This window comes from Tamandua tetradactyla, chromosome 18, assembly GCF_023851605.1.
Source record: "Tamandua tetradactyla isolate mTamTet1 chromosome 18, mTamTet1.pri, whole genome shotgun sequence".
Lineage (NCBI taxonomy): Eukaryota > Metazoa > Chordata > Mammalia > Pilosa > Myrmecophagidae > Tamandua > Tamandua tetradactyla.
Window position 1 is genome coordinate 1,108,014 of NC_135344.1, and position 23,084 is coordinate 1,131,097.

The window sequence follows — 23,084 nt, forward strand, 5'->3', positions numbered from 1 at the left end:
AGAAAGGGAAAAGTCAATAACCAAAATTAATTGGAAAAATAACAGGCTCTGAATAGCCAAAAACAATTTGAGAAAGAACGAGGTTGGAGGACTAACATTTCCTGTCTCTAAAGCATACTACAAACTACAATGGTTAAAACAGCATGGAATTGGCACAAAGATAGGCATATTGACCAGTGGAATCAAACTTAAAGTTCAGAAATAGCCTCTTACATCTATGTCCAAATGTTTTTTGATATGGCTGCCAAGTCCACTCATATGGGAAAGACTAGTCTCTTCAACACACAGTGCTGGAAAAATTGGATATCTAAATGTGAAAGAATAAAAGAGCACCACTTTCTCACACTACATAAAAATATTAATTCAAAATGAATCAAAGGCTAAACATAAGAATCAGGACTACAAAACTCGAAGAAAATGTAAGGAAGTATCTTCAGGATCTTGTGTTAGGCAATGGTTTCTTAGACATTACATCCAAAGTACAATCAACAAAAGGAAAAGTAATTAAATCAAAATTAAAAACTTATGCACATCAAAAGACTTTGTCACAAAAATGAAAAGGCAGCCTGCTTAATGAGAGAAAATATCTGGGAACTATATATCTGATAAAGATTTAAAATCCAGAATATATAAGGAAATCCTATAACTCAAAAATAAAAAGACAAACAACCCATTTCAAAAATGGGCAGGAGACTTGAATAGACATTTCTGCCAAGAAGATATATAGCCTTGCATATATCACCTTGTTAGTCAAGATGTAATGGACGGGGTGGAGGGAACTGCCTGAAAATGTAGAGCTGTGTTTCAGCAGCCATGTTTCTTGAAGCAGATTGTAGAATGATATAGCTTTCACAGTGTGACTGTGTGATTGTGAAAACCTTGTGTCTGATGATCTTTTTATCCACCTTATCAACAGATGAGTAAAACATATAGAATAAAGATGAAAAATAGGGGGAACAAATGTTAAAATAAATTTAGAGTGAAATGCTGGTGATCAGTGAGGGGGAAGGGGGTATGGTATGCACGAATTTTTTAATTTTCTTTTTAATTTCTTTTTCTGAATAGATGCAAATGTTCCAAGAAATGATCATGATGATGAGTATGCAACTATGTGATGATACTGTGAATTACTGATTATGTATGTAGAATGGAATGATCAAAAGTTATGAATGTTTGCATTTGTTTGATGTTTTTTTGGTATTTAAAAAAATTTTTTTAATTAAAAAAAACAATAACAGAAAACTAAGCATTGGAGAGGGTGTGGAGAAATAAGAACACTCATTTGTTGCTAATGGGAATATAAAATGGTGCAGCTGCCATAGAAGACAGTTTGGCAGTTTTTCAGGAAGCTAAACTGAGAATTATTATATGACCTGGAAATCCCACTACCAGGTATACCCAGAAGAATTGAAAGCAGGGACTCAAACATACTTGCATATCAATGTTCACAGTGACATTATTCACAACTGCCAAAAGATGGAAGCAGTCCAAGTGTCCATCAACCAATGAACTGTTAAACAAAATGGGTATACACACACGTGATGCAGTATTAGTCAACCATCAAAAGGCATGAAGCCCTGATGCACATGACAACATGGATGAAACTGAGGACACTATGCTGAGCGCAATAAGCCAGATACAAAAAAACAAATATTGTATGATCTTGCTGATACAAACAATTACAAACAAACTCACAGAGTTACAATCTAGATTATAGGTTACCAGGCAACCTAAATATAACATATAATCTATATCTAGATTATAACTTGTAATTTATACTAGATTATAACCTATATCTAGAGTATATATATCCTAGAATCTATATCTACAACTAACTTATAATCTATATCTAGATCATAAATCTATATCTAGATCTAGATTACCACAGATTGTGGTTACAGAATAAGGAGTTGATGCTCAATTTGTACAGAATTTCTACTTAGGTTGATTATAAAGGTTTGCAAATGGATGGTGATTGTAATCAAGAAGTCAGGATTTAAGGGATAATTATGGTTACTGAATCACTATATGTGGTAATTCCTTTTTGCTTTCTGGTGTACTGGAACACTCAGAGGGAAATAGCTGAAATCATTACCCAACTGACTTGATCCCTGATAAAGATTGTATAGCATTTATTTTGTGCCCTTCTGATTGTAAAAACCTTGTGACAAACCTTCACTTGGACCCATTTATCCAGTTTTCTGCTTTAGAGTCCTGTGATTTCAAAAGACAGCCCCTCATGTTTACTAATGTAGGGTCTTGGGACAGACCAGAAGTAACCTACCCAAAGTCCAAAGTTATCGTGATAACCAGAACTGAATCTAACCAAAATGGGCCCATCTGACATGTGCAGTAGCTTAGATTTCAACTTACAAGTCACCTATATTTCATTATAATACTAAAAATCATGCCCAGCATCATATTAAGACCACCATTTTCTTATATGTGTTCTGTGACTAAGCATGTAATCAATTCGTGCACGATGAATAATTAGACCACCTCTAATTACATCAGCTGGTGCCATGGCGCTCATTATCCTAAAACCTGCCTATTTTTTTGATAGTAAAAATCAGAAGTACTACAATCAACTTTTTCTCTCTTTGAAACCTACCATCTCAGAAATTGGTCATTTGCTGCATTGGGCAAAAGAATTCACTGCCTTAACCCAGTAACAGTGATGACGGTAGCATGTTATTGTGAGTGTGGTTAACAGCACTGAATTTTATAGGTGAACGTGGTTAAAAGGGGAAACTTTATGTTGTATACTCTACTAGAATAAAAATTAGAAGATGAAAGATAAGACTGTATAACACTGTGAACCATACTGTAGACCACAGACTATAGGTCATTGTACAAGTTCAAGCATGTTTGTTCATGAATTATAACAAATGTACAACTAATATAAGGTGTTAACAATAGGGTGAGATATGGAAAAATGCAGCTAATGTAAATGATGGACAATAGTTAATAGTACTATTTTAATAATCTTTCATCAATTCTAACAAAGGTAACTCCTGTTAAAAAAGAAGTACAATTACAAAAAAGTGCTATCATCAATTCTAACAAATGTTCCACACCAATGCAACGTTTTGGTGGTGGGATGGTATACTGGAATCCTGCACTTATGCATGATTGTTCTGTAAACTCACAACTTCTCTAATAAAAAAATGCAAAATAAAAACCATAAAGGAAGTGGCCTGGCTCTGAGTCACAGGTATTCAACTTAGAAGATGGCAGCTTTCCCAAGGAAAAGGAAATAATATTCTTCAAGCTGTGATCATCTATTATCAGACATTCCATCAAAAAATTAATTTTGGCTGTTTCCGAATATATATTTCCACCACCTAATAAAAAGCACATTTTACAAAGCAGTGACAAAAATGAAGAAGAGATGCATTGTTTTCAACAAGGCCACTTCATATCAAGTCTTATTTATACATAATTTCCAACAACTAAAAAAATAGATTGCCATCTGTAAATCAGCATTCACCATTTAAATCTACAGTGTCCACTCTATTCTTTTACAGCAAAGATAAGTGGTGCCTCAATCCATTACAGAGAAAGCTGGTAAAAGAGAGAAGACCTACTTGTCTAAAAACTAACAATGAAGATAAACCTTTACCTAGTGTGATGAAAAAAGTACAGGTAAAACCTATCTGCTCCAAGGAGATGAACAAAAAAACACAGAAGAGTTTAACTGTTAAGTACCAACCAAATTATAACTGCATCAAGCCTGTGTCAAAGAATTCTAAAAGTTCCACACAAAATAGAGTGACCTCTAAGCCATTTGTGGAGAAAGACAATAACTGCCATTCAGCTACAAATAATCTGAACGCTCCTTGGGTTCTAAGCCAAAAAATAAAACTACAAGTTACACTCCAGGGTGGAGCAACATATTTTGTTAACAGAAAAAAATCCTCTTTTAAGAAATTGTCTCTGGAAAATAAATCATTACTGGAATTCACCCAAAAGAATAAATCAAGTGACTGAAGATTCTGATTTAGAGACTGTCATTGAAAGAAAACTTTTGTGACAAGGCAAGTGCCAGAGTGTTTGTTACTACGAAAGGAACTGAGCATTGAGCTATTGAGTTCAAGAAGTAAAAATGAAGAAAAATTAATGAAGTATTCATCAGTTTCTTCAAGAGAATGTAAACTTGATGAAAGTAATCATTTTCCTTCAGAGGATTCTCCTAGTGAAAGCCAGAAGACAGTTTCTCCTGAGTCCATTGTCTATCCCATCTTCAATGTGCCTTCAGTCAATACAAGAAGGTCTCTAGCTGAAGAACAAGTCTTCTGTGGGATCCATCATATCTACTAACTTCTTGAAACAGACCAATAAGCAGAAAAATACCAAAGACAGAAATAAAGAAAGTAAAGACCAGTTCATCAGAGATGCAGGTCAGAAATATTCTGGGGCTACTATGTATAAGTCTTGTGGCATGATCTATACAGCTTCTAACCCTAAAGATGAACTACAGCATGTTCAGCAGAGATTTCTGGAAGGAATTAAATATAAGAATTCACAAAGGGCATGCAATAAAAGGTGTTTCCTCCAACCCTTCTACTGATCCTCATGTGCTCCTCCAAACACCCAGTTCCCATCTCTAGAGGTATCCAACATTAACAGTTTCCCCTGTATATTTTCCAAAGATATACTCTGTATACATGAGCAAATATCATCACATGATTTTTAACCTTTTAATGGTGTATCTTGCTACACAGAAAATTAAAAATTTTTACATAAAAAAACATAAGAAAAGAGTAGTGTCACTGTCTTGCTTTATGCCCCATAGCAGCAATCTATTCATTATTGCTTTTGACCCTTAACACAAATGTCAACAGTTAGCATCTTCATATTACAAAAATGATTTTCACCTCACAGAACTCTGGAAAGTTTCCTGGGGACTAGAGATCACACTTTGAGAATTACTGGCTATTTAAACAATACTTTCACTGAAGGTGATTTTTAACTATTTCCACATTTATTGGTGCTCTTTCATAAAACTTACTAAAATACATGCACACACTGTGATACAAAATGAGGGCTAAACAACTCACCTGGAATTTATTCATTTCTGCTGCTCCAGGGAAAAGGTAGAAACTATGAAGTCAGAAAAGGGGAAGCTGACAGGAGTCATAGGACCTTATCTTGCAGCTCCAGAAACCACCTATGAGAAATTTCCATACAACATTTTTGCAAAGAAAAAACCTCTGGAAAAAAATATCTTTGACTTTTAATATGCAATTAAGAAGGGGCATGATGAATGTTCATCTGTCCATGGGTGACTCTGATGCAATCTTGATGAAACTGGGACATTTTTATTGAGTACATTAAAGTGTTTACTTCCTACTGGTTGCTTTAAAAATTTTATCTGTGTATAGTACATAACACGAAAGAATTTAAAATTTAAACATCAAATAATAGATAAGTTAAGCAAGGCATATAATATATTCAATGATGGAACCCTACACTGGTATCACAAATGATATTGAAGAGAAATATTCACTGACATGGAATGATTTTGAGGTTACATGCCAGAACAATTTCTCCTGTTAATATATTAAATTTCACAAGGGGGCCAAGGTGGCTCAGCAGGCAAGAATACTTACCCGCCATGTCAGAGGATCCGGGTTCGATTCCTGGTGCCTGCCCATGTAAAAAAAAATTTTCACAAGGTTAGAAAGTCTTTTGAAAGCTCTCAACAATGAGATGCTTCTTCTCCCTAAACTGCAGTTTCTCAAAATCACTTTTACAAGAAGGTTGTTTTAACTTCAGTATGATAAACAACAGTGGACCTGGAGACTTCAGGTGTGCCTCAGCTTCCACAACTCAGGAACCTAGTGACTGTCTCAGTTTCAATTTCAATATTTTTAAAATGAGGAATTAAATAACTTTGAATATGCTTTCATGTACCATCCTGACATTATGTCTTTGCCACAAATCTAATACAGTGTTCTGGAATTCGCTGTCCCCTCAAACACTGACTTGGGCCTAGTGTAAAATTTAATTAGGCCTTAATGAACTCTCATGTGATCATCTACTCTGCTGACAGTGGCAAAAACCTAACTTCTACTAAAATAACAACTGGGCACCATAATCCCAATTTGGTGACTTCTTATTTGTTGCAAAAAACAACTACATGCCATGAACCTGAAATCCACATATGAGCAGAAACCAGCCTGAGGCTTTTACACAAAGATTAACAGGAAACCCAGACAGCAGCAGCCAGTCACTTTCATAACATGGAGCATGGATGAGTCCCAGGTTTCATCTTTAAAAAAAAGTCCTGTTTTTCCTCTCCAACCTTGGCCTGTACAGGTTCTCTAGTAAAACTTAATGCTGAGTGCTCAATTTGTGGTTTCAATTTACTTTGTTCTCTTTATCTGTCCTTTGAGACCAGGTTGGAGGATGAAGGAGGAAGGATGTTAACTTACCTTTTGACCCTGGGTTCTGAGGAGGTAAGATTAGGTCACTACACTCCATAATTCTCACCTGGTGGTGCTCAGGGATAAAGACTGTGCATTTTAGTGTGGAAAACGGGATGGACTATAGAATACGAAAAAGAAAATCTAAATCTCGATTATCTGCTTACTCGGTAATTCTGGACAAATCACTTTCTCCTTCTGAACTTTTACTTACTTTATTAAAATGGAGACAGTGACACCAATCCAAAGGATGGTTGTGTAGTTAAATGGGCCAACAATGAAGAAAATACTATACTTTGAAATAAGAGCAGCTCCCCTTTGAGAATTTATCACACTGTATATACTAACCTATTTAATACAGAGCATGAGGAAGGTTATGTGTTGGCGGTACATGGGATAAAACAGCCTCAATTAAAAGATGAGTATCTGAGGCTTGCACGTGGGCTTTGGCCTAAAGGCTCGCCGGCACTAAACCTGATGTCTAAGCAGCAGCACCCAGACTCACCGACCTGACATGACAGGTGGAGGGTCCACGCCCCGCGCAGCCTCTCCCTTTGCTCGCAGCTGCCTCAGGCCTTCACCTGTCCGCCCCCAGAGAATGAAGAGTCCCGACCCTCCCCAGACTCTGCCCCAGGCCTTTCCCAGGTAGTGTCGCCCCATTCCGTGACCTTCCCCTGACCCTGGCCCAAGGCCCTCCCCAGGCTGCACCCTAACCCTTTCCCGACCCTCTCCTGACCCCGGCATGAGGCCCTCCTCAAGTTGCACCCTAAACCTTTCTCAACCCTCTCCTGACCCCGGTGCGAGGCCCTCGCCAGACCGCACCCAGACACCTTCCTCGACCCTCCCCTGACCCCGGCCCGAAGTCCTCCCAAGGCTGCACCCTAACCCTTTCCCGACTCTCTCCGGAACCCAGCCCAAGACCCTCCTCAGGCCGCACCGACGCCTTCCTCACCTTTCCCCTGACCCGCGATCTGACCCTTCCAGGACCCCTGGAGATGGTGGCGGCTCCCGAGGCCCGACTCCGTCCAGTCGCTGAGACCCCGCTGCCCCCTCCTTGGCCTGACGCCCGCAGAGCGACCTCGGACATACCTGCAGGCAGTCGGCCTCCCCTCGCGACCCGCGCCAAGCACTGGCCCTTCCTCTGCGCCACCGGGGAACACCGAGGCTCCGCCGCCCACTGTGGAGACACAGCTGCGGACAGTCAGAGCACCGGGCAGTGGCTGCACATGCGCAGAGCGCACCTGGGGCAGGGCACACGCTATTTCGGTGACGTCACAGTGGTTGGCATGGGCGGGCCGGGTCCTGTTGAGGCGGGGTCTGTGGGAGGCCTGGGCCATTTGAGACCCACAGCGAGGACTGGGACCCACGGACGCCCCCCACCCGGGGCCTTGAAGACGGAAGCGTACCCTGAGGAGTTGCCGTGAATGTTGGTGGGTAATTTAAATAACCACCTGGAAATTGTCTGGTAGTTCAGCAAACAATAACACCCTCTGAGAGATGACTTTATCTTAGGAATTGGCCTTCAAAATTGTGCAAACGGTTACTTAGGGTGTGCCGTAAAATAGAAAATATGTATGAACTGGAGCAGAAATCAAGTGCCATACATACCACTTCCTAAAAGAAAACCAAGAAGCTTGATATTAGATGCACACCTTCTAAAAACTTTACATAATTTTTATCCTAATGGCAGAAAGTTTTTTAGCTATCATTTCACTACGGAATATATACTGATTTTCTTTCATGGTCAGTAACTTTATGTTGTCAGTTTACTCGTGCCAACAAGAGAATTTCTTCTCATACAAAATCATTACAAATGTTAAATTTTTCATAATGAAATTAATTTTTAAATGTGCCTGATGCATATTGGGATATATGTATATACCTACATATATGTAAGTGCTGCATATATGTAAGCACACAAATATCCACCAGTTTTCAGGATGGGAGTGTTACTAGACAAAAGCAGTGGATTCTTTTGCCTGATGCACGCACCCCATGTATCATTTGCACCAATTTTCATTCTTCCAGGATCCAAATCCTTGTTTCATTTTCATTGTTTGTTTGTTTAGTTTTTGCTTAATTTATATAGGACATGACAACAAAAAGAATAAACTCAGTGCATCCAGACAGGAAGTAGAAATAGGATTGGATGAAGCATTCACTAAATGAGATTCTATTCCTTTCTGACAGGAAGCCTGCCAGCATCTTGGAAACAGCACAGGTGGTGGTTAATATTTCACTGAAAGAGAGATTGCTGAGGAAGAAATGCACAGGTGAGTGATGCCTGTAATCCACAAGGATTAGGGTAATGATGAGGGTGTTTCCAAGTACTGTCACCAAATAAGCCAATAAAAAAATTTAAAACAAGAGGCACTCTTGTGCTTGAGAGATAGGTATCCCAATTAGAGTGGTATCTTGCACATAGTCCAAATCTCTCTCTCCATGCTAGGTGGGGAATCTCCTCTCTTAGGAGAACCAAAAAAAAAAAAAGAAATGTTAGATATATTATTCAGTAAAACAAGATTTTCAAAGATAAAGGGAATTGGACAATCTTATTCATTCTATTTCTACCAAGAATAAATTATATGACTGAAAATATGCCTCTGTTTCATTTTTCTTATAACTTTCCAGATAAGAATATATGAACTTCAGTGTTCTCTATTATAATGATATATAAAAACACCCTCAATTGACTTTACAGTTATTTTTATCCCCAACTTTCTTATTTTTACCAAAAATGTAAAAAAGACAGTAAGTAAAATTTCCTTATATATATATATATATATATATCTAAAATTATTGGTAAAAATGCATTATAAGCAATTAATGTATTTCTTTTTATGAATTATTATTGAATTTCATAGGTGATTTTTTTTTCTTTTAAGTGAACTGGCATGCATCAATATTTAATATATTATCCAATTAGTACAAAGCCTTAATTAAATCTTCAAGGCACAGACTAATTGGTTTATACAACTTTCTCTCTATTTTTTATCTATTTAGAGTAGAGAGTACACTGTAAAAAATACCCCTTGCTGGAATGTAGAAATCACAATTAATTTACATTTCGTCCTTCAGATACTAAAAGCAGTCATCCCTACAGAATTTAAATTTTTACTAATATTTTTGTTACTGTTTATTGTAGTCAATGTAGATTAATCTTATTAAATAGAACTTTTAAGTAATAAAATAATAAATAGCTAAAGGGAATAGTTATGCAATGGATTAAACTTTTAAAACTCTTATTATTTAGAGAATGAATTCTAGAACAATCCAATAGCATTTTGTTGATTATTTCACCATGTGTCCATAAATCTTTGTGGTTGCAGTAGATATTAATTTCTTGCCTTAGCCACAATGTATGTTACAGTACTTCTCTACTTATTATATAAATTAGTGCCAGAGTTGGACTCACTTTATATAATTAAAATAAATTGGCAGAGTACAAAGAGAAAACTCTGAATGTGAAAGTGATGTGAATAGATTTGTCATATTAAATGAAGAATTTAAAAATTGCATGTGATTTAAGAGGGCATGAAACCTCAAAAGAGATCGCCAAGCCAAAAGAAATACAGGACAATCAATTAGCAATTTAATAAAAAAGAAAAAACAAGTAATGAATCACACCACTAAAACTAGTATATCAATTACACTTATAAAAAATAGTAGCAGTTAGCCAAGTACAACAATCATAATGAAATAAATATAAAATTTTACTGTATGCAATTTGTATGAAACATATATAAATATAATGGATCAAAAAGTTTAAAAAAGCATTGGTATATATATGTATATGTTAAAATATAGGAAGCAATATATAATAATGAAAAAATAATCTGACATACTCTATGTTTAATGATCAAAACACCAGAGAGTGAAAAATATTAAGAAAAACATGGATATTATAAATAGTTGAAGCATTTGTAATAAAATTATGGAAATACATATAATATGAAAAATGAGCTTGTTAAGTGAATCAACAGAACGTAAGATTCTATTCCTGGATTTTAAATCCTTATCTCAAAAATACTTGAAAGTTCATGCAAAATCCATTTGTATATATTGTAACCCCAATCAAGTATCAGTATGATCTCTATTTTCTGCAAGAGATCAAAGTAAATTAAATGAAATTCTGTACAATAACTATTACAATTTTAAAATCTACCAGAGTTGGTTATATACTATTAAACTACAGCAACTTGGAACAATAATCCAAAAACTCATGGACATTTTTAACCATTCATTTTAATTGAGGTGAAAATTATAAGGAAGAAAATTTTAAATTACAGAATATGAGTTTCCAATAGAGCCTACCCTGCCTAAAGAAGCTGCGTTAGGTGACTGACCATGGAGGTAGGATAAGTACATGTAAAATGGAAAGAAGAGACTAGGCTCTCAAATATGGTTGTACTCTCAAATGATGTTATAATTAGAGTACTGCATGGCATTATGTAAGGGTTCAGCATAGGAGATGAAGGGAATAAGAAAGAGAGGGAGAGAGGGAGAAAGAGATTTTTCAGGGAATATGCAAAAAATAAAAACTGTAGGCCATTGAATGATGGTTAATGAAAGTGATGAGAAAACTCTGACTACTGCAGAAACCAAACCATGTGTTGGTGTTTTCAAGCATATTTGGTGAGATTCTATGTGTTATTAAATTGTAAATATAAATTCCTTAAGTCTTATTTAAATAAAATGTTTAAACAAAATCTACCTGAGTGGACAAGATTGCACAACTTTCCTCAGCATCTATCCTTCAAATAATTCTCAGACATTTGCTATGGGTCAAGGCCATCTTTTATTCAAGAGTAACATCTAGATGCAATTTAGTAAATATTCCCTGTAGACCTCTAGTCTCCTTTTCTAGGACATTTGACTTTTTCCTTAACAATCCCAAACCTTGCTTGACAAGATGTCTCCTTTGTTTGGTGTAATTTCCTACACTGAGGAAAAAGGAAGAGAATGTCATGGCTTTGATCCATTTTTCTTTCCTGTGGAATCAGGCTTCAGAGCTGAGAAGATGGGGTTTGCATAGTAACTGCAGAGCCATATCCCTTCTGAGGTTGGGGTATAGTCAAACTAACACAGGTAAATTACAGCACAAACCTGGAAGAAGGTTTCACTGAGAAAAACAAGACTTTTAAATCAGCCCAGACCTCAGGGGCAACTTTTACTAAAGGAATAAAAGCAAACTTGCTTCTACACATTCTGCACATTTTGCTTTGTAAACTCATTAATATAACTATTCCATAGAGATGCCAATACATGTAGTAAACTTTACTTTCCCAGGAGAATTATTAAAAGCACTGGGCCAGGGAGTTTCAAATAATGTGAACATTTTTTTCTGAACTGTTTATAGAGCCACAGAAGATATACATGTATATTATATATTTGTGTATGTATGTATGTATATATGTGTATGTATAATCTACAATTATGCTACCTCAGAACTTCAGCTAGCTGTGCTTCAGAGATAGGGAAACTATAGAGGGTGACTAGAACAAATGTATGAAACTATTTCAAAAACTGAAGTGCCTGAATGTGAAATTAGGAAAAAATAAATAATTAGGTATGAGAAATAAATTATATACTTTGAGAAATATATAAATTAAAACTTTGAGGAAAAATTACTCAGAGCTGTAATATTTTAGGTTCTATAGTAATCACCATTAATTTTTTTATGATACACATATAACTTGCTAATAATTATTATATGTTTTGTATTCCCTGCTTTATCCCTTGATATCATATCAATTTTCTATATGACTAACCATTTCATTGCAATTTTTTTCATTCTTCTGCTAACAAGCCCTGATGATGATGACAGAAATATTCTTACTGTACAGGTTCTGTGTGATTTTATGTAAATCAAGAAATAAAGAGTGTCACCTAAGATAATACAACACATCACTAGTAAATGTATTGACTAAGAAAAATACGACCAGTTGATAAGTATCTTGGATAAACTGGCACTTCATTAGGATGTGAAAGATGGTAGCATATGAACATGTGAATATGGTAGGAGAGAAAGGTGCTTGATGGAGAAAAGAAATAATTATAATTAGAAGGCAGCAGTAGTGAAAACATTTAAATAAGAAATACCCCAAAGTGTAGAATTAAGACAAAAGTTATTAGAAACTAATTCTTTAGTTCTCTTTCATAGCAATGATATGTGTAAAGCAAAATTGTAGTGAAAACATTTAGAATAAGAAATACCCCGAGGGCGGGCCATGATGGCTCAGCAGGCAGAGCTCTCTCCTGCCATGTGGGAGACCCAGGTTTGAATCCTGGTGCCTGCCCATGCAAAAAAAAAAAACAAAAAACCCAGAAATGTAGAATTAAGACAAAAGTTAGTAGAAACTAATTCTTTGATGCTCTTTCATAACAATGATATGTGTAAAGCAAAATCAATACTGTGTATAAATAAATAAATTACCTCTGTTCAATTAAAATTAGAAAAACAATAATTTTGTATCACTATTCTATTCATAGAAATATAAAATATTGTATACTTTAAAATTAAGAAAATATTTATTGAAATTCGTTGTATATGTGGCCAAGTTTGACATAGACCCCTGATTTATTCCTAAGTTATTCCCCTTTTTACACCAGCCTTATTACTCATGAAGAAGACTCTGATATTGTAAGTTTGCCTTATTTCTACTAGGATGTTTCCAAATATAACAGTGACTGCAATTTTTGTCATGTTTCCTGAGAGTAGCAGATTTGAGGAGATCCAATTCTCATCAAAAGTTTCCCAGTATTTTCCACAGTGTATATTTTTTATCAGATAACCCCAATAATATTAACCAGAGTCAGCACTCCTCATAAAGAATTCACCAGTAATATACAGTGCCTCCATTTCACGAGATGCATCCTCCTTCCTTATCTGAATTATCCCATATTATTTGTGTCCCCATTCCTCATTTCCCAAAATAATGCTAGGGTCTTCACATCCCCCTGGAAGTTCTAAGTATTTAAGTAGTGTCCCCATTCCTTATCAGAATCTCCTCAATAGTATACCGGTGCCCTGATTCCTCATCAGAAATTTCCCAATATTATACTATTTCTTCCAATTCCATTGCAACTTCATTAAAAAAATTCCAGTTCTCCCATTCATCTTCAGAATTTTCCCAATATTATACTAGGGTCCCCTTCCTTATCCACAATTACCTCTTCTTGTGCTATTGTCTTCATTCATCATCTATATTTTCTAAAGTAACTTTAGTGGTTCCATTCATCATGAGAATTTTCATAATGTGATAGTTCATTATAGAAGTTTCTATTTATTATGCAATTCTTCCAATTTCTGATTGGAAACTTATCATTATTAAATATAAGCCATCAATCTCTAGCATATGTTTTCCAATATTTCACCACTGACCCCATTACAAATCCAAATTTCTCCATTTATCAGTACCCACATTCCTCTTCAGACATTTGCTAATATTATTCCAGGAATCTTCCTCATCAGAATCTTTCCCATAATATTCTATTGCCTGCATTCTTCTTCAGAAAATTATAAAAAATATGCTGCTGCTCCCATTCCTTATCAGATTTTCTCCATATGATACCAGTACCCCTAGTCTGTATCAAAATTCTCTTATTTTCTGCACCCACAGTCATAATCAGAGTTCTACAAATATCACACCATTCCATTACTTACCAGAAGTTTTATCATATAATACCATTGCCCAGATATTCATCATATGTTTCCCAGTATTAAGGCATTATTTTTTTAATTCCAAATATTATATTGGTATCCCCATATACTTCAGATTTTATCCATATGACACCAGTTCCCTTATTCATCTCAGAAGTTTTCTGTTATGAAATTAACTCCACTATATCATAAGAATTTTCTCATCATATACCAGTGCCCCTATTTCTTTTTTTTATTTTTTTAAATATAGAATGCTTCACGAATTTGCATATCGTTCTTGCACAGGGGCCATGCTAACCTTCTCTGTATCATTCCAATTTTGTATATGTGCTGCTGAAGTGAGCACTCAGTGCCCCTATTTCTTTAGGAAACTTCTTATCAGAGCTTTCTCAATATTATATGAACTCCCCTCATTTCTCACCAGAAGTTTCTCTGTTTGTTTTAACAGTTCCACATTCCTCTTCAAAGTGTGTCCAATTTATTACACCATTTCCTCTTTATCAATCAGGAGCTTACTCACATGATATCAGTGTTCCTATTCCATTTCAGAAGTTTTCCAATATTAGACCAGTGCACCCATTCATCAGTGTGTCTACTCATATAATACATATAATACATATATATACATATAATACTCATATAATATAATACAAAAATTATACAATTTTTCTCATTGTATAATTGCCACATTTTCATCAGATGCTTTTCAATGTTATTCCAATGCCTCATTTTTATTAAGTTTTTCCATACAATTACAGTGAACCTATTTCTTTTGAGAAGACTCCCAATAATAGTGCAACCATTCATTTCTGGTATTCTGCCATATTATACCAATGTCTGATTTACTCATATGAAGTATCCTAATATTATTTCAGTGACCTAATATCTCTAGTAGTTTTCCTGTATTATATCAGAATCCCAATTCCTCATTGGAATATATTTCCCCAGTATTATACCAATGTCCTCATTCTTTATGAGAAATCTCAGAAGTTTCTTCTTATGTCACTAGTATCCCAGTTCTTCAGATTTCCCATATTATACAAGTGAATGGATTCCTCATGGAAATTTTGTAAAATTGTTTCATCCCCACTACATGCCTATATCCAATTCTCCTTCAAAAATTTCCCAATATTATATGTACTCTATGTTTCTCATTTTGTATTTTTAGTCCAAATTTCCAAATATTAAAATGTGCCTACCATCTTCATAGAAACTTTTCTATTATTAAAACAGTATCATCCAGTCTTCACAATATGCTTCCCAAAATTATACATATTCTTCCATATATTATTAAATGCCCAATATTAAGTCAATGCTACAGTTTCTTTTGTGAAAATACCCAGTGTTATATCAGAACCCTAAATTCTCACAATGAATTTACCAGTATTATATTGATGCCTTCAGTTTTCTTTAGTTCTTCAAATTATGCTAGTACCCCATTCCTCATTAGTAGTTTCTGCATTAAATACCAGTGTCACATTTCTTTTCAGAAGACCTGATATTATATCACTGCCACAAATCCTCACCATAATATTTCCATGTTACATAATATCACCAGTTGTTCCTATGAGGTTTCACTGCCACCATTGCTTATTTGAAAATTTGCTATATTATTCCAATGTTCATATTCATCATCAGAAATTTCCCAATACTATATCTGCACTTTCATTTGTCTTTGCAAATTTCCCAACATTATTTCATTTCTCTAAATCCTTCTTCAGTAATTTACAAATATTGCTTTGGTAACCTGAATTATCATCAGAAATAATAAATGCCGTATATGCATACTTTCTTTGCAGGAAGGTTCTCAGCTTCACACTAGCAAGCATATTCTTAATTGGGAGTTCCCCAATATTGTACAAGTATAACTTCTTCATGAGAATGTGCCCAATATTATACCTGAGTCTCCATTCATCATCGTAAAGTTTCAAATAACATTTTTCCTCTTTAGAATTGTCTCAAGGCTAGTTTTATTATCTTTCACTTAACAAAAGATGTCTCCTAATATAACTGCAGCACAGTAATTCAGTGAACTTTTCCAAAATATTTTATACATTCAATGCTCTTCAACAATTTTCCAATACCATACAATTATCCCCCTTCCACATTGTCACTTTCTATTATACTGATGATTCCATTGCAGTTCAGAATTTCCTCCAATTATATTAGTGTCTCCATTTCTCATCAGAAATAGTCCCATATTATCCCAGACCTCACATTCATCATTGGAATTATCTCAGACAGGACAATAAATTATGTGGCCACAAGCTAATAAGTCATTAAATGGTGAAGAGGCAACTGGTGGGTCAAATATATTTGTGTACTTCCAATGCTTAAATAGTCTGCATGAATTTAACATTTTTGCATAACTGAGAAGCTATACACTTAACCAGGGTTGTGCTTTTCTGCTTACATGTTTATCTAAGTACTTTGCCTTAATCTTGTATAGTGTTACCATTGGTAGCTTTCTAAAGCATCAGACATTATTTTAAATTAGCAAATAAATTAAACTTTGCAAGCAACATATACATTTACCAAATTTCATTCCATTATTAACATTTATTCTCTATGGGATTTTGCTCATTAAAAGTTTGTGTTCCAGTAATGAATCCCTAGAAATTTCCCAGTTTTCAGATTAGCAATAGATTCTTTCAATTCCCCATATCCATGTGACTTCAGTCATATTTTTATTTTTTATTTATATTGTGAAAAATAACTTGTACACAAAAAAGCAATAAATTTGAAAGTACACCACAACAATTAATCAGAATTTGATGTGGATCACATTTCCACAATTTTGAGTTTTTCCTTCTAGCTTTTCCAAGACACTGAAAACTAAAAGGAATATTGATAAAATGATTCAGCAGTCATACTCATCTTATCTGCTCTGTTATAGCTCCACCTTCTTTGACATTTCTGCCAACATTTAGGGGTATTTGGGCTATGCCCATTATAACTTTTTCATGTTGAAAACGCTGTTGATAATATGGGATGGGAGATGGAACTATTTGATGTTCTGGAGAGGCTGGCCTCTCTTGGTTTCAAGACTCATCTGGCCTAGGAACCGCTCTGGAGGTTGCAAGTTTCTGAAAAGTAATCATAGTGCATGAAAACTTTCTAGAAGCTCAGATAAAACCCTAAGTGTTCTTTAATATTGGCAGAAATGGTTTTGATTGGAATTTGGCACATGATGAGAAATAGCAATATCTAGCTGAAGCTTGCATAAAGGTAGCCTCCAGAATGACTTCATGATCTATTTGAATTCTCTAAGCCACTGATAACCTTATTTATTTTTTGTTAATCCCACAGTTCCAGGGCAAGGTTCATACCTGGGAGTCATATCCCACATTGCCAGGGAGACTTTCCTTCTTATACGCAGACACAATTTTTAAAAAAATGATGACTTTAGGTTCACTTAGAAACATTCTGCATTTTGTAAACAAAATCAATAGCCAGCAACTACCAGGCATATGTACATAAAACACAAAAAACAATCACGCACACACGCATATTGTTACATTTCAACAATAATACAGCTAAAGAATTGAAATTGATGCTGCAGGTGGCACAACTGTATACTCATACTTTTAGTTCATTATAGTGAAATGAAAAGCTCAAGATAAGCAAAAGGGAAAGGTGTGTTGGGTGAAGTTCAGAAGAAAGGAAAGGAGGTGCAAGATGTCAGTTGTCCTCTCCCAGTGTAGTTGCATGGATGGGTGTAATTCATCCAGTGACATCGTATAACATCAACATGTCAGAGTAAGACTCATCAGTGAACCTCACTTGAAATTTTGCCACCCAGTAATTTTATTGGTGATTAGTCACATACGCAAGCAACACAGATGTGATTGACCTCAGCTATTCAGACTCAGTTACCCCATCCCTGAGGTCACACTGATACTGTGTGGTCCAAAGCCCCATGCATTCAAAAACAGTTATTCACAAAGATCATTTTCTTACTATTAACTATCAGGAGTGACACAAGGTATACAAGTCACTCTTATTGTGCTGGGTGGGCCAAGGGCTCAGAGGATATCTCTCACAGCCAACAGTCAGTCCTGTAGGCCTTTGGAATGTGGAGAGCTCATTATCCTTATTCTTCTGAGTTAACACATTACTGTAGAGTTCAGCTCCACAGCCCTTGGTCTAGATTCTCTTCCAGTAAAATGGTCAGATTTTTTCTCAGCATCTACATTTAGTATGTCATTATAACAGATAAAGCAATAGTGTCAATATGGATATGTTTAACATTTGGAAGATCCTGGGGTGGATAGGGATATACTTAAAGAAACAACTAACCCATCATATAAAAACATTAAGTACATTTTAATATTCAGATTAATTTGATTACTCATTTTCCTCTTTATCTACCACTGTGTACCTTGTAATAAACTGTGAAGAATTATTGAATATAAAAATTAACTGATTGTTAGGTAAATTCAATTTTCCCTAATGCAAGACATTTTATATCAGTATTAATTTTGAGAAGGTTTTACCCTATGTCCAACTCATTTAATCATCACTATCACTGTTACCATACGACAATTTTTTTGCATATCTTTTTTTCCTGATTAGGGAATTTGTGGGTTTAGAGAATGATCATGCAAAAAAACGCAAGATTCCCATATACCATACTAATATTAGCACTTATATTGTTGTTAAAAATTTGTTACAAGTGATGATAGCACATTTTTTAAATTGCTTTATTAACTATAGTCCGTGGTTTAACTTAGGGTTCCCTATTTGTGCAACGTAGTTGTATGGAACTTTTTAAAAACTTTATTCTGTTACCATATATAAAAGCTAACGTTTACTATTTTAATCACATTCAAATACATATATCAGTGCTCTTAATTACATTCTCAATGTTATGATTTCAAAACCCAATCCGTTATCACAACACTGATATTATTCTAAATAGGAATTTTTTGTATTTTAAGCCTTTTTTCCCTATTCCCTATCCCCATCCCATCCCCTGGTAACTTATGATTTTGATTCTTTTTTCATATGATAGTTGATTCATAGGTGTGTATGTATATATATATACACACATGCATACATGTATATTATACTGTAGCACTTATTTCAGTATGTTCATGGTACAATTCACTTCATTACAGTAGAAAAAACTAATATTCACAGAGGTGCTCGATATGTCTTCCAAACAGAATCAGCTATTATAACGATATTATTACATACAACATATATTATTGGGACAGGTATCATTGAAGCTGCTTTTGATAGTTATTTCTGGGTTCCAAGTCATTTGAGTAAATGTCACTTATCATGCCTCAGTTCATGGACTTATACTGGGATGGGTTTTCATTGATTGTTGTGCCCATTGGTCATCTGCCTACAGGGAGAACATGGATATTTTTTAGATAGTTCCTGTAACTTCTGACTATATTAAAGGATGTGTCTTATTCTTTCTGTTCTTGAGATGAGGATACTATTGGTGCATTGAAATAAAAAGTGTCCTCAGATAATTGTATAGGTTTGAAAATCCATGAGATTCACATAGATGTGCGCCTTGAGCCACAGAATCTAGGACATAGTGCCACTGCCCATGGCTACTTTGACCTTATCTATTTCAAAAGAGTCAAGAGGTTCTGTTAATTCAGGGTGCATACCCTTTCAAAGCACTAGGTCCTAGCATTATGCAGCATTATTTATTGAGTCTGTTGGATCCACTTCACTAAAACCTTATCATCTTTTCAGACTTACTCTCATCCTTTGCCTTCCTCTTGGAAGAGAAAATCCCTGTAATGTTGTTATAGCTTATAAATCTTCTAGTTAATAAATCTTCTAGTGAATGAATGCTGCTTACCATTCAAAGAACAATGATGGCTAGATCAGCACCTTTCTTTCCCTAGAGTCCTTTCTGTCTTTGGGATAATATTGTTGGATCCACCAGGCATGTTGTTGGCATTGTAGATGCATGGCCTAAGGGAAGGTAGGATACATGTTTTGCATCTAAATTAGGGTTAGATGAGTGGTAGGTTCAGTTAAATGATATTTAGCTTGAGTCTATTATCAAGTTCTCCCATAGCCTTCTCAGCTTCCAAAAGCGGTGTGATCTTGGCCAACAATTAGATCCATCTTTCTGTGAATCTGATGTAATTATACTAAGAGATATAGTTGATTCTCATATTTTTAGTAACTAGGTTCTATAAAGTAATCGTGAACATTGAATTAACACCTATTGAAAAATTGCTTATAGGGAAAATACAGAATTAAGTAACTGTTAGCCTCTTGTCATGATATTTCTATCAACTATTCACTTCATAATCTTATTTTTTGTTTCTTTTTTATGATGAAAGAATTCTTTGTAGATAACAGGATTGTGCACTGAGAAATTCCACGAGAATCTACAAATGAACTGTTAGAATTAGTAATAGTTTATTTAGCAGGACTACTAAAAATCAATTTTAGTAATTTAGTAATCAATAGCAGTAAATCAAATTTAGTAAAATTTGGTAATCAACCTGTGTTAGTTGGATTCAGTTGTCAACTTGGCCAGGTGAGCATACCTAGTCTTGTTGCTGTGGACATAAGCCAACAATAAGTGAACCTCATCTGCTGCCAATTACATCTGCAGTCAGCTAGGAGGCGTGTCTGCTGCAATGAGTGATGTTTGACTTAATTGGCTGGTGCTTAAATGAGAGAACACAACTCATCTCAGCACTAGCAGCTCAGTCCAGGCCTTTGGAGATGCAGAAAGAAGTCACCCCGGGGAAAGTTTTGGAACCCAGGGACCTGGAGAGAAGACCAGCAGAGACCATCTTGTGCATTCCATGCAAGAAAGAACCTCAGTGGAAAGTTAGCTGCCTTTCCTCTGAAGAACCAACAAAATAAATCCCCTTTTATTAAAAGCAAATCCGTCTCTGGTGTGTTGCATTCCGGCAGCTAACAAACTAGAACACAACCCTACCAAATTAGAAAACAAAATTTACAAAAGATGCCACTTGTGCCATCATCAGAAATAATGGTTAAGCAAAAATATAATAAAATATTTATAAGACCACTCCATAGAAAGCTATAAAATATTTTTTGCAAAACTATATGCGTATACAATGGCAAACTGTAAAATGTCCATGGAAAGGAAAGTTCAACATTAAGATGTTTCTCAATTCTCCCCCAAACAGATCCACAGACCCAACACAATCTTATTAAAATTCCAACTGTTTCTGTTCAGAAAATTGACAAATTGATTCTAAAATTTATATGTAAATATGAAGAATACAATGGGCTAAGAATAGTGAAAAGAATCTTTATGAAGAACAAAGTTGGAGGCTGTACACTTCCTGATATAAAAACTTAATTTAAAACCACAGCAATTAAAACTATTTTCTGGGGCTAAGAATGGATAAATTGACATTACAAACAGAATAAAAGTCCAGAGACAGATACATATACATTTCTCACCACCTGATTTATGACATGGTGCCGTAGCAATACAATGACAGAGGATGTTTTTCCTTCTTCAATAAATGATATTGAATGAACAGAATATGCATATGGAAAATAAAATGAACCTTGCCTCCTATCTCAGGCCATATACAAAAATCAATTCTCAGTTAATCATGGACTTAAATGTATTTTGTAGAATATAAAATTGGAAAATATATTAAAGACCCTAGTATATGCAACAATTTATTAAACAGGACACAAAGAGCTACCTATAATATCAATGATTACTAAACTGACTTCATTAAAATTAAAAATCTCTTCCCTTCCCATTAAAACCATTAAGAAAAATTATATTGAAAAGCGATAGAGGAAGGAGGAATAGAGGAAAATACTTACATTAGACAGATGATATACATACTACAAATACCAAAGTAGTAACATTTATTTTAAAAGGATGAGAATTTATTTTTAAAATTCTTACAAACAAGAAGAAAAAGAGACAACCCAGATACAAATGGACAAAAGGTTCAAGGTGGCACTTTTGAAAAGGTATGATCTAGTCAAAAAGCATATAAAATTGTTCAACATTGGTAGCCATTAATGAAACACAAACCAAATATCACAATGAGTGTGCCAGTTTGAAAGGATTATTTTCTAAGGAAAAGCCTTGTTTCAATACTGATCCATCTTGTGGAAGCTGCCATTTCTTTTCATTCCTATTCAATACTGTAGGTTGGAAACTTGATTAGATTACATGTGACACACCTATTGTGAGTATTAACCTTTGATTATGGGGAGATATGACTCCACCTATTGAAAGTGGGTCTTGATTTGTTTATTGAAATCTTTTAACAGAGGAAACATTTGGAAGGAGTCACAATAGCAGCAGTGCCGTGAGAACCATGAGAGCTCAAAGTCAACTTTGGAGATGAAGAAGGAAGCACCCCTGGAAGAGCTCATGAATAAAGAAGCCTGGAGAGGAATGTCCATGTTCACCATGCGCCTTTCCAGTTGAGAGAGAAGGCCTGAGCTCCATTGGCCTTTTGTGAGTAAAGGTAACCTCTTGTTGCCCTAATTTGGACATTTTTATAGACTTGCTTAAATTTGGACATTTTCACAGCCTTAGAACTGTAAACTTGCAACTTAATAAATCCCCCCTTTTAAAAGCCACTCTGTTTGTGGTATGTCACCTTCCAGTAGCTGGCAAACTAGAACAATGAGCTCTCTCCAATCACCCATCAGAGTGCCTAAAAGTTCCCAATTGACAATATTTAGTGTTGCAGAGGATGTAGAGAACCCTCATACACTGTTGGTGAGATGCAAACTGATATAATCAACTTGATAAACTGGTGATATCTTCTAAAGCTGAAAATATACATACTCTGTGATAAAGTGATTCCACTACATAGAGATTCTGATGATCCATGGGTCAAACTGTGTCACTGGAAATCATAACTTTTTCTATAGTCATAAAATGGATTCATGCAGTATTTATGCTTATGTATCTGGCTTATTTCATTCAGCATTATGTCCTTAAGGCTCATCCATTTGTAATGTGGCTCAGGATGTCATTTCATCTTATT

At 35.2% G+C, this 23,084-nt stretch overlaps 2 long non-coding RNA genes, 1 other non-coding gene and 1 pseudogene across 7 annotated transcripts in view; 2 read left to right on the top strand and 2 right to left on the bottom strand.

The window, feature by feature from the left end:
• The window catches only part of LOC143661906 (uncharacterized), a 30,567-nt gene extending 22,909 nt beyond the window's left edge, over positions 1–7,658 (bottom strand). For all 5 annotated transcript variants that reach the window (XR_013164951.1, XR_013164950.1, XR_013164952.1 and 2 more), the window contains exons 1-3: positions 7,518–7,658; positions 5,613–5,649; positions 5,061–5,170 (exon numbers count right to left, since the gene is read on the bottom strand). This is a non-coding gene — a long non-coding RNA (uncharacterized LOC143661906). The remainder of the gene's footprint in view (positions 1–5,060; positions 5,171–5,612; positions 5,650–7,517) is intronic.
• Positions 3,231–4,570, top strand: LOC143662725 (N-acetyltransferase ESCO2 pseudogene; annotated as a pseudogene).
• A 50-nt stretch (positions 7,659–7,708) lies between the features above and the next one.
• On the top strand, positions 7,709–22,478 carry LOC143662475 (uncharacterized). Its single transcript, XR_013165337.1, has 3 exons — positions 7,709–7,858; positions 8,619–8,701; positions 22,357–22,478. It is a non-coding gene; the product is annotated as an uncharacterized LOC143662475 (long non-coding RNA).
• On the bottom strand, positions 14,332–14,437 carry LOC143662809 (U6 spliceosomal RNA). Its single transcript, XR_013165584.1, has one exon. It is a non-coding gene; the product is annotated as a U6 spliceosomal RNA (small nuclear RNA).
• Positions 22,479–23,084: the final 606 nt, after the last annotated feature.